At 32.0% G+C, this 15631-nt stretch overlaps 2 protein-coding genes across 7 annotated transcripts in view; one reads left to right on the top strand and one right to left on the bottom strand.

Moving 5' to 3' along the window:
* Positions 1 to 15631, bottom strand: part of LOC134840648 (uncharacterized) — a 74263-nt gene that overhangs the window by 31430 nt on the left and 27202 nt on the right. The window contains exon 1 of one of the 6 annotated variants that reach the window (XM_063856607.1): positions 10047 to 11234. The exons of the other annotated variants lie outside the window; for them this stretch is intronic. The gene's annotated coding sequence lies outside the window, so the exon portion shown is untranslated. Of the gene's footprint in view, positions 1 to 10046; positions 11235 to 15631 lie in introns of those variants that run through there. 6 annotated transcript variants of the gene reach the window in all.
* The window catches only part of LOC134840652 (pre-mRNA-splicing factor ISY1 homolog), a 360405-nt gene that overhangs the window by 24451 nt on the left and 320323 nt on the right, over positions 1 to 15631 (top strand). The window lies entirely within an intron of this gene.

The following is a 15631-nucleotide window of genomic DNA, read 5'->3' on the forward strand; positions in this document are numbered from 1 at the left end:
TTAATTGTCCCAAATTGGTCAAAATGGCAATCTTTAAACCCTCATAACTTTACGAAAAATGATCACAGGTAAAATATCTTTTCAAATTTAAGCTCAAGACAACAATAGCTTTCGAATGATATAAAAAAATTCCGTCAAAAATGGCTAGTTAAAAAGTCAAAATTTGTCTGAAGAAAAAAAAAACCCACCCCGAGCACGAATATTCCGTTACTTTCGTACCGAAAAACGGAACAACAAGACTGCTCGTATCAGGGCGAAGCCCTGAATGTTCCGACTGCCTTTTAAGTTTTATGGAGCAGTAATAACATAAATATCATTAACAAATTAAATGTAAAAAAAATGAAATAAAAAATTCTAAATCCATGAAAATCATCCCCCCACACACCATATAAACTACAAAAGAATAGATTTCGCTCCTTTTAACAAATCATTCATGGCAAACAAGCTTCTTTCAACCAATTTGGAACGATTTCTAAGACGGATTAACTCTCCGCTTACGCGTTAATAGCGCGAAATATATCGTGCGTTAATTGTCCCAAATTGGCCAAAATGGCAATTTTTAAACACCCATAACTTTACGAAAAATAAGCACAGGTGAAATATCTTTTCAAATTTGAGATCAAGACAACGATACCTTTCGAATGATGTAAAAAATGCCGTCAAAAATGGCTAGTTAAAAAGTCGAAATTTGTCTGAAGAAAACAAAACCCACCCCGAGCACAAATATTCCGTTACTTTCGTATCGAAAGTCGGAACAATTATGTACAATTAGCAATGGCGGGCTGATAACTAGGTTTCAAGAACTAGTTATCAATATCCTAATTAATTTGTTATAAAGTCAAAGGCAAAAAAAAACGAACTTGCTGGAAAAAAATCCATTGTTTTTTGACATTTTTCAGAACAGTTCATTGCATCTAGCCTGAGAGGGATTTTCTCAAATTCATCTTTTCTACTCCACCTGATTTTTATATATGCTGCTTTAATTGGCCTAAAAATACGTGAAGTAAAATTTGTTTCCGTTTTCAGTAACCAGAACAAATTTTTTCAACGAATGAACAAGTCAGGAATAAACCGACTCTGACTTTTAACGTAACTGAAGTTTTTTTTTAAAAAATGATGTTCACTCAATTTTGTTTTCGAATGTCTTTCCCTCCGCGCGCAATGCCAAACCAAAGTTGACATCTTTTGCGTCAAGTAAAATACGCTTGCCTTAATTCTGTTTGGAGTGATCGCATAGGCAGATGAATTCGCTGCTTTCAGAAAACGGCATATTACTCAATTATCAAATTATGAATATAAATCATACCAAGTAAATATAAATTACTGCTCCGACTTTCGATGAAAATGACGAAATATTTGAGCTCGGGGTGTTTTTTTAGCCAGACAGCCTTCGGCTTCCTAGCCAGCAGTTTTTTGGCGGACATTTTTTAAAATGTCAAAGAAAATGTTTTGTTGTCCTGAGCTCAAAATTAAAATATTATTTCACTTGAGATCATTTTTTGCAAAGTAATGGGGGTTTAAAGATGGCCATTTTGACGAATTCAGGGCAATTAACGCTCGATGTAATTTCTTTTGCTATTAATGCGTAAGCGGAGGTATAATCTGTCAGAAAAATTGAATTGAAGAATTAATTAGTTCTATTTAATAGTTTGCTATGTGCAAAACGTATCATTTTGTACTTCATTCACATAGCGCGTGGGGATGATTTCCAAAAAAAACTATGAGAAATTTTATGATTTTTTTTTTCCAGTTTTTAAAAGGCAGTCTGAACATTCCGAGCTTCGCCTTGATACAAGCTGTCTTGTTTAGGTTTTTGAAACCGCCTGGAAAACGACAGTACATCAAGCCCAAAAACTTTTTTTTCACTTTTCGAAAAATCAAACAACAACATAAAAATTAGATTTTATCGGAGCAGAGTGCTAAATATTTTGATTGTTTTCCAGCGTATCTGAAGAAATCAGAGAAACAAAAATGAAATGTTCAAAAAAAATTGAGAACCTGTTTAACCAAAAATGTGTACATTTAGCTTGCCTCAATTCAAAAATTTTGAGCTCGATGAGCTTGCTGCCGTACACACTACGCAATAATGGAAAACAAAAGTAGAATAATCAAACAAAAAAATGGAGGATACTTATGTTTGGTACTATCAGTCATTATCTTTCGGATGGCGTACAAAATTTCAGCTAAAATGCTATTTAAAAAGTCGAATATTGTCTAAAATCTATGATTCAGTTGTGTAACAAAAGTCAGCCAAAATTTAAGTAGCCCTCGGGAGGGGCAAAATTTGACGGACTGCATCAATTAAAAAAATTATGTGTTTATATTGGAAATTGATTAGTTTTTACTGCAATCCAATAGGCGTTTAGTGTTTGAAATGATCTTTTTAGTTAGATTTTTTTCAATAAATCTTTTATAGATAATTTTGCGACTAAATTTTTTCTGCATCAATCACTTTTGCAGCTTTTAGTCATGTTTTTTTTCTGATAACAATCATTAAAAAAATAAAATTGCAAATAATTCGGAAGGGATTTATCTTACGTATTTCGAAAAAAAAATGATGTTTAGGAAAACTGAATTTTCGAAATTATTTCTCACAGAAGAGAACTTGGGTCAATGAAAGCCCTAGCTAAAAACTCAAAAGTGAAAAAGATTTTGACAGAAAACAGGAGAAAATTTTTTGTTCAAGCTACGTTTTTTATTGTCAATGCAATTTTTTGTTATATCCAGAACGTTTACAAGCCATTATAGTAATTGTTTGTGTGATTTGACGATGTAAGCTATGAATATGTTCAGAATAATTATAACTTCACAAAAAAATAAAAAATAATTCGCCCGCTCCTACTACCCAGTGTGTCATTTGTATATTTGTTTAGTTAATGACACACGAGTTCCAACAATCAACAGCGGAAACTTTTTAACAGCTTGTTTGACTCACGTTGTTATGATTTCTTAGTAACAATGCGATTTTTTTTGACCAAGATCTCTACAAGTTTCCTAAACCGTAACTTTTATACGGGCGTCTCGTCACAAAAAATTGCCGTAAGACAAAAACATTAGGCCAAATATGTTTGTAATGGCCTCAAAAGAAAACTTTTAAGGAACAGTTGAAATTTTAAGTACTAAAAAATGTAACAAACGATTTTTATGTTCTAAAAATAGGTCTGTTTAATCAAATACCATGAAATTATTTCATGTTATTTCACGCCTTGAATAAGTCCAATAGGTCATTTAAAATTGATCAGTGCCTTGGATGGCTTCTTTTTGCAAATTTGATTGTCCTAAGCGATCCTCAAGAGTTACATATAATATATTCTATTAATTTTTGATGACAGTTTTGATCAATGAAATACTTTGTTCCAATTCATTGGTGTTAGCTGGATTTTTTTTTTGCGAGAAAATTATCAAATTTTTCACTGACAGTGTTTGATGGTGTCCTTTTACAAAGCTCAAATTTTGATGAACTGAGCTGAACACAAAAAATGATTTACAGGCAAAAATTTTTGTTAAAAAATTACCAACATGTCCTTTGGGATAGTTAGTAATGCAGAAGACGACGAATTGATCCGGCTCGACAATTACTCGTAATTCAATTCAAGCAAAACAAAATGATTTTTTAACTAAAAACTTGCATTTGAGTTTTAGAAAAGTTGTTCAAATTTGTTTAACTGAAACTAATTTCAAATGTTAGAATTATAAGATAATCTGAAAAAAAAATTTTTCATACCTTACATCGTAATACTACGCACAGTTAACATAGTAGTATGCAAAACGGCTGCAAAATTGAAACATTGAATTGAATTGATGATAAGACAAAACAAAATTGCTCAAATCAGAGCAAAACCCTGAGTATTTCGCTTGAGTGTTTCCATGAAAGCTCTATGGAAACGATTTCGCTTTTAAAAGAAATGATCAAATTTTAAAAAATTCAATTTAGCAAAGTACTATTTAGACTAATTAAAATGCCTTAATTAAGTTCGGAACGACTTATGAGACTGATTATTTCACTGCATACGCATCAATAACGCTAAATATATTGCACGTTATTTTTCAAACTCGGTCAAATTGGTAAAACTTGAAACATGATTACAAATAATTTTTTTCTAATTTTTAGCTCAGGGCAACAATATTTAGAGCATGATATGAAAAATTTTGTTTTTTAGAAAAAATTTTTGTTTCTTAAACAAATTGAACAAAAAAAGTCCGTGCTGTTTCTAAAAAGTAAACTTAGACCGACTCAAACACGTTTTTAAAAAATTTTAAGTTTCGATTAATGAAACACGAATAGCGTAACACAAAAAGATTCTACAAATGGCACTCTGGGTAGCTGGAACTGGCTATTTTTTTTGATGTTCACATAGTTGAAGTATTCACTGTTCTGAACACATTCTGTACACATTTAAACTTAAAATGGTAATATCACTCACACAGCATGTTCGCATGCAAAACTTTTACGAAAAACCATTTTTTTTTTACAAATTGGTGTCGTTTTTGTTCTGCATGTTTTGATTAAAAAAATTTTGAGCAAAAAAATAAAGTTTAGACATATTTGAGACTCATAGTAAAACCGTTTATGCAGAACAATGACTGAGAAAACGAAAAAAAAATCAATTTTCTTGCACATTTTTTTTGAATTTCAAAGCTTTTGATTCTCAAAATTGCGTTAAAAAACTCCAGAAGCTATTTTTACTTGAATAAAACTAAGTTTTTACGGCTGAATTTAAGCTTAAAATGAGCTATTTTAAGCATATACGGTCACCTTATTAGCTCGAAATTAGACCAAAAATCAAAAATTTCAAACCGGTTTTTATCGAAACTGTGAAAAAAAATTTCAAAGCTTTTTAATGTCGCTCGAATCACAACTGAAAAGTCTTTAATAGGATTTATCACTCAAGCTAGTCCGACGATTATTTGTGGAGCCTAATTTGGCGTGGAAAACAAACGAAAAAACTAAAACGCATCCGAATACAAAGTTCCTCCCCATTTTTAATGGTCGGAACAATAAAAAAAAGATCAATGGCACGCAAATTGAACAGATATGTCTAAAAATAAAAAAAAATTTATTCTATTTTGAGTATAGAATCTGTGTTAGAAAAAATATTTAATCATTTTTGTTGTCAGAAACTACTTCAAACAAGTTAAGGAAAGTCACTCCCATTATCAAAACTTTGCTTTGATACAATCTGTCTGGTTTTTTAAAACCATATGAAGGGTAAAATTTATTCCGGTCATCAACATTCTGTATCTGAATTTTAAATTTTCAAGGCTATTTTCTCAATTGCCATGTCTTTGCTACAATCATTTGTTTTAAAAAATTGCACGCTGACTTACGCTAAAAAATAAAATTGCTAGTTTGCCAAGTTTGTTATTTATACAATTTAACTACAACAGGGCTGCAAATTTTTATGATTTTTTAAACGATTATTATAAGTCAAGCTCGGAAAACAATTTTTGGTAAGTCAAATTCTGGCTTAAAACAAAAAACTGTCGCCGTGGTAACTTCTGATTCAATTTTCACAACCAATAATTGGAAAAAGAGCTTCTCTGCCAATTTTTATTATAATATGTTATTAATAACATTATAAAAAACGTTTCATAATTTTGTGTGTCATATAGTCCCATACAAAAAAGTCAGAAACAAAAAAGTCTAATAAACATGAGTTCATAAAGCAGACAAATGAACGAAAACAGTCTGGTACAAAAAGTCCTAAAAAAATCCGAATTGATAGATTGGCAGTGTAGGCAGTGTAGATCAAAAGAAAAAAATCTCAATTACGAAAAACACTCACTAACGTGCGCTATTCTCTTAGAACAGTGTTCACCCTTGCCAAGTTTTCTGAATTTGATTTTTTGGTCAGAGCGGTGAACTGCAAGAAAAAAATACAATTAGTATTGTTGAACTTGAACTCGCTGATTAGGTTTAGGCTCTATTTCACATTAGATTTAAATTTTTTGCTAAAATTGACACCTAAAAATACTTCAAACACACTATGGGATGTAAAACGAGCAGTTTTGTTGCTTTAGGGGCAAAACTCAAGTACTCAAGAAGAGAAAATGTATCAAATAGTCGACTTGAAAAGAAGTAGTTATTTATTTATATTTTCGTGCCAAGAGAGATTGATGAAAGTGGCTGCAAATAGCTATTTATATTTGAAGATAAAATTGCTTCAACAAAAATGATCCAAAATGTACAATTTTGCATGCATAGGGCGCTTCTTTTGTTCATTTGGCATCTTTTATTTGCTTTTTTGTTGCCAAATTTTGTCTTTAAGAGGTTAAGAAGCTCAGGTACTTTGGTAATGGTTTGGATTCCGCATTCATTGCCCCTGGGATCCGCATAAATAGTGTTAAATTTTGCAAATTCCAAAAAAAGTTAAGTCAAAATTCTGATGAAAGCGGAAGACAAATGTTGAAGCAAAAAATTGGAATCCAGCGAGCAAAAAAGGCCAGCGAGCAAAAAATTGGAATCCAGTGACATTGCGAAGTTTAGAGACAAATGCTAAAGCAAGTTTGTTTAGGATTTCACACACAAATGCCTTTTACTAGTCGGAATAAACTGAAGCGGAGTGGCACAGGATATCACTGTTTGTCTGTGGATTCCGCATTTGGTTTTTTTGTTTTTCATTTCTTTACTTTATAGTTTACTAAGTATGTTTGTGGAATCCAAGGACGAAAGAATTAAATGTATTGTCGAACTCACTGACAATTAGTGGAATCTGGTAAAAAAAAAAAAAAACTTACTACGGAATCCACTGACTAAATTTTGAAATCTAGCAAGATTTAACGGAAACCTTTTCAACGGCCAAAACAAGGTTGTGTCCGAAATCCACTTAAAAAAATAACCTCTGGGTTTTTCATGTAGGCATCATTTCTTTGTGTAATTCAGTTTTAAAAGGCTCCAAAACACGCAAAAGATATCTCTGTGGAACCCAGACGCGTAAAAGCACAATTACGTGCTTAGTTTTACAACTGAGTTTGGCGTCGTAACGATTGAGTGGTCTTTTGTTGAAACAAAAAACGAACAGAAATCGAAATTCGAAAATCTTTTCTAATGGTTCACAATAACAAATGGTATGGTTTCTAACAGGTGTGAAATGGATACTGAGCTCAGTTTCTGCTTTATAGCTTGACATTTGATAGTGTTAAGACTATTAAGTATTTCATAAACTTGTTAAATTTGATTATTAATTAATTATTCTTTGTATGAGTTAAGGTTTTTTGAGAGACGAAAAGCAATTATATCTTCCAAAAAAGCAAAATTCGAAAAAAATCGATATAATAAAAAATGAGATTTAACTTTTCTCGTTTTGAAAAGCAATCAATTTTTTGTTACTATTTCATAAATGCTTGTTCTGTTGACTATATATATATTCATAAATGTTTAACTGGATTTCAATTCTAAACTGTAATTTTTAAACTGTATCATAACTGGATTATCTGGATTATCACAACTGGAATATCTTTTGGATCTTGCTTTATTGTAGAATGATTATTATGGAACTAATGAAACTGTTTTTTGTTGAATGTTAGGAAGAATATGAGGTCCGACCACTGAATGTGAGAGGGAAAATCGTCTTCCAGTGTAATTCATTTTTTTGAGTTCCACAAAAAAAGCTTGAATAATCATCGAGTGATAGATCAATTAATAGCTTTTTCAGTCTTAATTTGGACAATAGTTTCCCAGAGTCGAGAGAAACCTATCAGAATTTCCGTAAAAATAATCTAACTTTGAGCAGAGGAAGCGGTCTAGTATTTCTTAGAACAGAACGCGTTTCATTCAAATAGTGCAAAACTTAGCTTAGTTTTTTCTAAAAAAAATCCGTTTTGAAAAATTCATCTAGCAACAAAAAATAAATAACAAAAGTGCAAAAATTGAGTTTTTCTAAAATTTTTCATTTTTATGTTTGTTAAATAAATTTTGAAGACATGATGTCGATTGTACTCATATCATTGACTTTCTACAAGGTCGCATAGTTTTTGCATCACAGAAAACGTTGATTTGAAAAGTTTTTGAGTTTTTTATGCGTGTGTTCGGAACAATCTGTGCTACTTGCACAGCAACTGTATGACTATGTTTATCTGCATATTTCATGAAAAAGATCTTTGCTTCAAGATGCAGCAACTAAATTTAAAGTTTATAATAGATTTTACCTGAAAAAATGTTTTGTTGCTTTTTCAAGATAATACGATGTTGCATATCATGATTAAAAAACAGCAAACTCAAAACTTAAGCTTATTCTATTTTTCAAAAGTTAAACTGACCAGGTTAAAGAGTTATTGTATGTTTTATAATCCTTCCATAATAACCATAAGTGGTCAAGCGGGATATACTTATAATTAAGCAAATAAGCAATTGCGAACTGTACTGGACAACAAAATAACAAAGCCAAGCTCTGAGATTTCCGATGGGTTTTTATTTTTCCATGAAGTGGTTAAAAATAATTGATAAAACTTACAAAAAAGAAAAAAAAATTTGAATTTTTGTTGAGGTTTTTCTTAAAATCATCCCCCACAAGCTATTTAAAAAACAAAGTGATATATTTTACAAGAAGCAAAATGTTCTATAGAACAAAAAATTGCCTCAGTCAAAATAGGAGCAATTTCTAAGACGAATTAAATCTCCGCATAAGCTTTATTAGCAATAAATATATCAAGTGTTAATTATTATCCCAAACTGGCAATCTTTAAATCCTCATTACTTTACAAAAATGATCACAGATGATTTTCCGCTCAAGAAATCGATTTTTTTTAGAATGATGTTTACATACATTATCAAAAGAAGCTAGGTAAAAAGTCAAAATTCGCCCGGAGAAAAAACAATAGCACAAACATTCCGTCATTTTCTTCAAAAATTGTCGGATTAATAAAATAGGATAATTGCAGTGCAAATAGCGCAGAAACCACAAATTTTTTTAAAAAAACAGTTTGAAAAAGAAGCAAGACCTCTTGTTTGGGAGCAAATCCCCAAATCTTTCAATTTTTTTTCACTGGTCTCGTATAGTTTTTGACAAAATTTTTTTTTATTATCTTTAATTTTGAAAAATGCTTGTTTTCCCCGTCAACAGCCAAAACATAATAACAAGTGCTACTGAGCTGAATTGTATCGGGAACTAATAAGACCACTTAGATTGCTTCAAAGCCATTCGGAATAACTTCGAGAACGTGATATTTTGCAGTTACGCTTGAATAGTTCGCGATACTCTTTCATCAGCATACAATTTTTTTTTGAAAAAAGCACACATAAAATAGTGCATAACGGCCAAACTGGCCATTTTCAAACCTCACAGTTTTTTTTAAAATGATAGCAGATAAAACTTTTTTTCATATTTGATTCAATTCATTTGTTCATTGTACAAAAATAACACTGGCTTTTCGTGAAAAAAATAGTCTTGACTTTTTCTGAAAAAAACTTTGTACTATCTAACTATTTGAGAGTTGTCGAAAAAAAATTTTTTATGTCGAGTGGCTGTTATAAAAGTCCTCAATTTTCTACTTTTAGCTGGGAAACGTCCTCCAAAATATTCAATTAACGGAAAAGCGGAAAAAAAATTTAATATGAGCCGAACACCAAGTGGTTCAAAAATCATTGCCAAACTTTTTTTTAATAACATGAATTGGTGAAATGGTTTCAAAAAGTATAAAAAGTCTGCTCACGCACACCAGCATGCTAAACCCATAGTAGAATTTCTCCCCTAAAGTTGCATTATTTGCATTATTTCTGTTTAACTTTTGTATTTAATACAACGATGCGCAATATTTGCTTTTGAAACCGTTCGGTATGAAATATGATTTTTAGACTCAGAAGCAAACAATTGTTCGTTTTCAATCATTTTTCACCAACAACAATTGTCAATAAATAGAGAAAATTGTTGGCTATGCCTATTACCCATGTCAATTATATTCCCCAAAATGGTGGTGCAATCATTTTGGTTACTTAATCGCGGGGCTAGAATGAAAAAATGCTTTTTTTTGTCAATCGACGTGTAACTTTTATCGAGTGCCATGTGTGTAGCTATTTTTTTTTTCATGCAAACAATAAAGGCTATTACCACTTGGATGTCGTTATCTATGAAATAAAACGAGGAAATAAATCAGTTGAAACAAGATAAACTACACAAGAGAACTGAATAATGAAAAGCCAATTGGCCCTGAGTGCTATTATAATTACGCAATTTGAAACCTCGCTGAAGGGTTTTATTTCGACTGATTCGTGACTGAATGAATGAATTAATTTGCAACTTGTTTCCCCGGTCAGCGGCTGAGAGAACAGTAGTACGGTTAAGTGCGCTGCAGCAGAATTTGATTGTGCTGCTTGCACGTCACGGGGTCTCACAGAAAAATGGGGGAGGGTTGTCGTCTAGAAACTGAACATATACCCAGCATGTCAGTCTCGCTAAGTGACATAAGCATGTGGTAAATGGGAAAATAACTGGGAAAGACCGGTATGCTACTGCTGCAAAGTAAACGAATAAAACCAACAAAAGGGACGGGGAGAGAGCTTTTCTGCAGTCTTCTTACAACTCAGCAACTGGAACTCAGAATAATAAAACTGCATTTATAAATTATAATGCAAATGCTGCAATTGAACAATAAGAAGGAATAATTGAAGAAAAACGGAATGGTAATTTTAATGAGAAGTTCTATTTTTGCCCTTTCTTCGAAGTGTCTGGAAAAAGGGGCGGGTTGCTCATTGTCGTGTATTAGCTAGTTAGTACTTAGAACATCACCAACACGCCATGTTATTACACCGTTACGCCGAGATATTATTACTACGTGCGGTATAAATAACCACTAAAAAGAAAGAGACAAAAAATCGTGAAAATTAGGGGAAAAACTGACTTCGAGGCTGGCTTAAAAAGCAGGAAGGGCGATTTTATTTCAGAGCAGAGTGGAAATTCTACACTACTAGTTGCCTCATTTGATATACCAGTGAAGTATTCTCGAGGAATTCTGAGCCCAATTATTCGGAGAGCAATTGAACAACTTTTCATTCAGGCCTAACTTCGAAAAAGGCAAATGAAATCAGTAACTGCTGGAATTCGCAGACTTTTTAACCAGTATTTTACTTTTTAGTTTTTTTTTCGACCTTTCCTCCTTCTCGGCTGATAATTTTCAGTTGCAGTAAAACACGCAGGCAGAGACGGTGCTTATTCTAGTGTTGTAATAAGTATGTGAATAGTAAGGGAACTGGTAACGAGCAAAACTGTGGTTAGTTATTACTCGATAGAGGTAATAATACTAGTTAAGGGCAGAAGCCTACCGGTGCAGCTTAACATGGGGCTACTCGCTTGTCTTTTTTGTTCCCGGGGGAGCGGGCAAAAGAGGGGAATTTCCGGTTTCAAGGGAATTTGCTCGACAAATACATTAGAACATCGCAGCTTATTTCGAAGGGAGACCTGCGCTTTGGAATAATTAAGGAGTGCTAAAAGCGAACAAAAAAGCGGATGCAGATAGATGTTTACACGTTATGCTACTCCAAACTTCACGGGCAAAAGGAGACAAGCTTTTCCTGAGAACATCGCTATCCTGAGGAATTTAAATAGGCTTTCAATTCTCGCAGAAACTGAAACCCGAAGGTATTTAATTAAAAAAGATTCTGTTCATTCAATAGCAAAGCCCAAAAACAGTTTGAAATGAAGGCAAATGTCAACCATCACACATTAGCCATTTTTTCGAAAACCTTTTTCTAGTTCTAAAAAATGGATAATTTACGGAGCAAACAAAAAACGCGTAGACAGGGTTTAAAATTTGCTTGTCTGCAGAGAAAGGCTTAAAGTGGCTGAAAATAAAAGGATAGAGTTGCGCAAATTAAAAAGAATTTGATGGCTTCCAAATTACCAAATTACCTCTCGACTCAGCCACGTACCCTAGTCAAATAGCACTCGCTCCATCGCATTTGACTGCTGCAAAAGACAACTGAGCACTTTCAGAAGAAGGCTCTTTTCCTTTTCCCTGCCACGCTTTTGCCGCCGTGTAAAAAAAGTTGTTGACTTTGACAAAAAGAAGGCAATGAAACATACCATTGAGAACTTAAGGTCATTTTGGTGAGATATCTTTCCTGATTTTGAACTTAGTTTAAAATACATCAAATTCTGACTGAAAACACAAAAAAAAACAACTGTAGAGGCAGAAAAAAAATCAAAAAAAGGTGAAATATAAATGAGAACAGAATATAAAATTAGCACAAAATTTTCTAGCAAAGTGTTTATATGGTTTTTTTTAAATCTAATTTAAAAATCCAGAGAAAACTCTCTTTCGAAAATTTTATATGCTTTTCTTTAATTAATTATTGGACAAAAACATCCAATCAACCTTTGCGAAATTTTAAGACAAATTTATACGAGAATGAGATATTTTCAAGCTTTTTTTCGGAATGCGAATCAAGACTGAATGGTTTTAGTAAGATAACACTCGGCGTGCCTCAAGTGCTCTCTGTAAAGCCTCAGAAAGACCAAAGTGCTGTCAATGCCCCAATTAGTTTTCCTGAAAAACAGAGAACTAACAGAGTGGCTGAAAAAACAGAGAACTAACTTGCCCCAAGAAACTGTAATGTTCATGGAGTGCTTAATGATTTCAACTAAAAAATTGAAAAGTATTGAAAGTTTCAATGAAAAAATTGTGTCGGAATGATTCATAATACTTGCATCAACTTGATTCATAATACTTGCAGTACTTTTCAATATGAATGATTCATATTGAAAATGATATGAAAAAAAAATATCTACCAATTGCTGTGCAAGTTTTACTTATTGTTCCGACAAAATTTCAAGAACATTTTTGGTCCCGGTAAAACAAAAAAAAACTATTAACGATTTCAGCTTTTTTAAAAAAATTTTGCACTTTCAAATTATAAAACACTTAATTTTTGTCTTTTTATGATCTGGCTGGTCGAAAAATATTACTTTCAACTAAGTGAACAATCATCTTCTTAAATTGGTTTTGAGGGAGAGTGTTCAGTTGGTCCAAACCTTGTTATCCATCCTCGAGCTGATAAATTAGTTCAAATAGCAGTTTTTTTGACACCGAGATAATCGAAACAATGACTAAAACAAGGGGTGGATCTGAAACTTTTGAAATTTTGTGTCAACTTTTTTTTATTACGACGCCAAACTCGGTTTTATAACAGAGCACAAAAATGTGCTCGCTCTCGTCTGAAAACCAGAGAAACATCTTTAAGTTGAGTTAGCGGTTTGTGTATCTGTATTCTATTGGAAAATATCGAATACACAAATTTCTAACCACAGTTTTTTTTGTTTTGAAAGCCAGCGTCAAAAGCGTTTTTAGCCGTTGAGCCGAATTTCTTGAAAAGTCAACAAATTCAAAGGGAAATTTGCTTACTGGGCTCTAGAATTTATCAGAAGATTCCAGAATTTTGTCATTAAATTCCACAGTTTTGCTTGACTGAATCTAAATTGTAGAGCTGATGTTTTCGAGATTAGATACAAAGGATTAAACATTATCAGTGAAATCCACTGCCAAATTTTCATACCTGTACAGCTCAAATGCTAACGTATTAGCGCTTGATTTTATAAATTTTTTCTGCAAACTAATCATTGCAAACTTTGAGAATTGGTTCTTAAGATCATGCGGGAAATTATCGCTCCTTAGTTCCATTTCATTCCGTTTTAAACGCCTGGACAATTTAAAAAAAACGGCCTTTTTGTTGGACTCATTTTTCCCCTAATTCAGCGTTTTGTAGAAATTTCTTAGTTTTCCTGAACTGTATAGATTTTTTTTTGAAAAATATTGCATGAAAATTAGCCTTTTGCAGTATAATTTCAGTTTTCTTCACAAAATTCATGTTATTGCAGCGCGTAAATATTAAATTTTCTATAGCGGTCTTGACTTTTTTGCTAACTTGATTTAGAATTCAACCCAATTATGAAGAGAATTGCACTATCCAGGTTAACTAAAACATCAAACTGCAGTTTATGTCAAAGTTTTTTTTAGCTACCTCGAAATGTTTTGTTAATATAATGTAAAATAAAACAATTAATCAAGTAAATTTTAATTTTTTTCTAAGGATCATAATTATATTACAATCAGTTTCTTGATTAAGTTCTGTTCGAATCTGAACAACCAGAGTATTTTCATAAATTTGTTCTCATTTAGTTTTTCTGCAAACACAGCAACTGTTCAATTCCATGGCTGTTTTAAGGCCGAAAAACTATAAAAACTGTTTTTGGTTTTAAGAATTATTGTATTTGATCAGTTTGACTTTTGACAGAAAAATTAATCTAATTGGGTGTGGTGCGAAAACTCAAATTAAGCCAAAAAACGGTCTCAGCTGGTGAAAACAGATTTCGCAAAGTGTAGTAACACATTTTCGTATAAAAATTTGCTAAAAGTTTCATTGATTTTAGGGGTCTTCGAGTGATATCTGTTTGAAGATCGTTGATGTCAAAATATCAAACATAAAAGGGCGCATTGCTAAACAATCAACCGGCCAAAAAGTGTTTTAAAAATCCGGAAACCGGGTTTTTATTTTGCTAATTTTATTTAGCTTTATATTATTTTGCATGATTTTTATTTTGCTTTATTTTATTTATTTGGTTAACTTATCATTGTATGAGAAGCAATTAAACGGCTAAATTTTTGCAGCTGATAGACCAAGTTTTCGTTCTATGGCTTGTATCAATTCAAAATTCGGTAGCCTCAAAAAGATAAATGCCAGGTAAAACATAGTAGAACATAATGTTTAGTTTTAAAATCTACAGGTTTACGGGTACTGCTTAAGGATAATCGGCCACATATGAAGTCGCAAGAACGAACAAAAAAACGTGTCAGAAAATTTTTTTTGTTGTGTCTTATCTTATTGCATAATCGAGTGTGGTGCAAATGAGTAAAAGTTTTTCAACTTGCTACGGATTTTTTAACATAGTTCATGATTTTTGTTATTTTGTCGCGAGACCGCCAGTGAAAAAAATGCATTTTTTGGCCAGTTTTTTTTACAACTTTGCCTTTTAATGTTTTGAAAGGGTCTTTTCAGTGCTTTGAGAGAGCTCGGAAAAACTATTTGGTCGTATTAAAAAAAGATCGATAGAATTTTCGAAAGTTTTTTGAAAATCCGCTCCCTTCAAGAAAATTCTAGATCCGCCCCTGTTTATAGCTTAAACTTATTTTAAATTTGATTTTACTGTGCTTTTATGCTAAATAATTAAATTATAATCCATTATATTTGACCTTTTTGTGAGATAAGATTTTGGTAGAAAAAGTGATTATAATCTATTATAATATTTTATAAGAGATTATAAAAGGTTTTCGCAAAAATTATAATCAACAATCAAAAATCTAACATTGTAATGGATTATACCATTATGGTGTAAACATCTATAATTGGCGCTTAATTTTAATTATAATTTTGCTAAAACTACGATTAATATTATAGTATAGTCAATTATTTTTTCTTTTTTTTTTGAGTGCGGGCTAGACTATAAATTGCAAAAAAAAACATTTTGACCTCTAGAGTATGAGAGAGTGCGAAGATTGTTTCAATGCTATGATTCTAAAAAACATTTTAATTATCATAATTGAGCTTACTAAAAAGACCGGGCGCACTTTTAAGAAATATGAAGGTGGACATTTTTTTCTGATGCTTTTATTTTTTGCAAGGCTCTTTTTTATTTTTAATCCA

Source organism: Symsagittifera roscoffensis, chromosome 2 (genome assembly GCF_963678635.1).
Source record: "Symsagittifera roscoffensis chromosome 2, txSymRosc1.1, whole genome shotgun sequence".
Classification (NCBI taxonomy): domain Eukaryota; kingdom Metazoa; phylum Xenacoelomorpha; order Acoela; family Convolutidae; genus Symsagittifera; species Symsagittifera roscoffensis.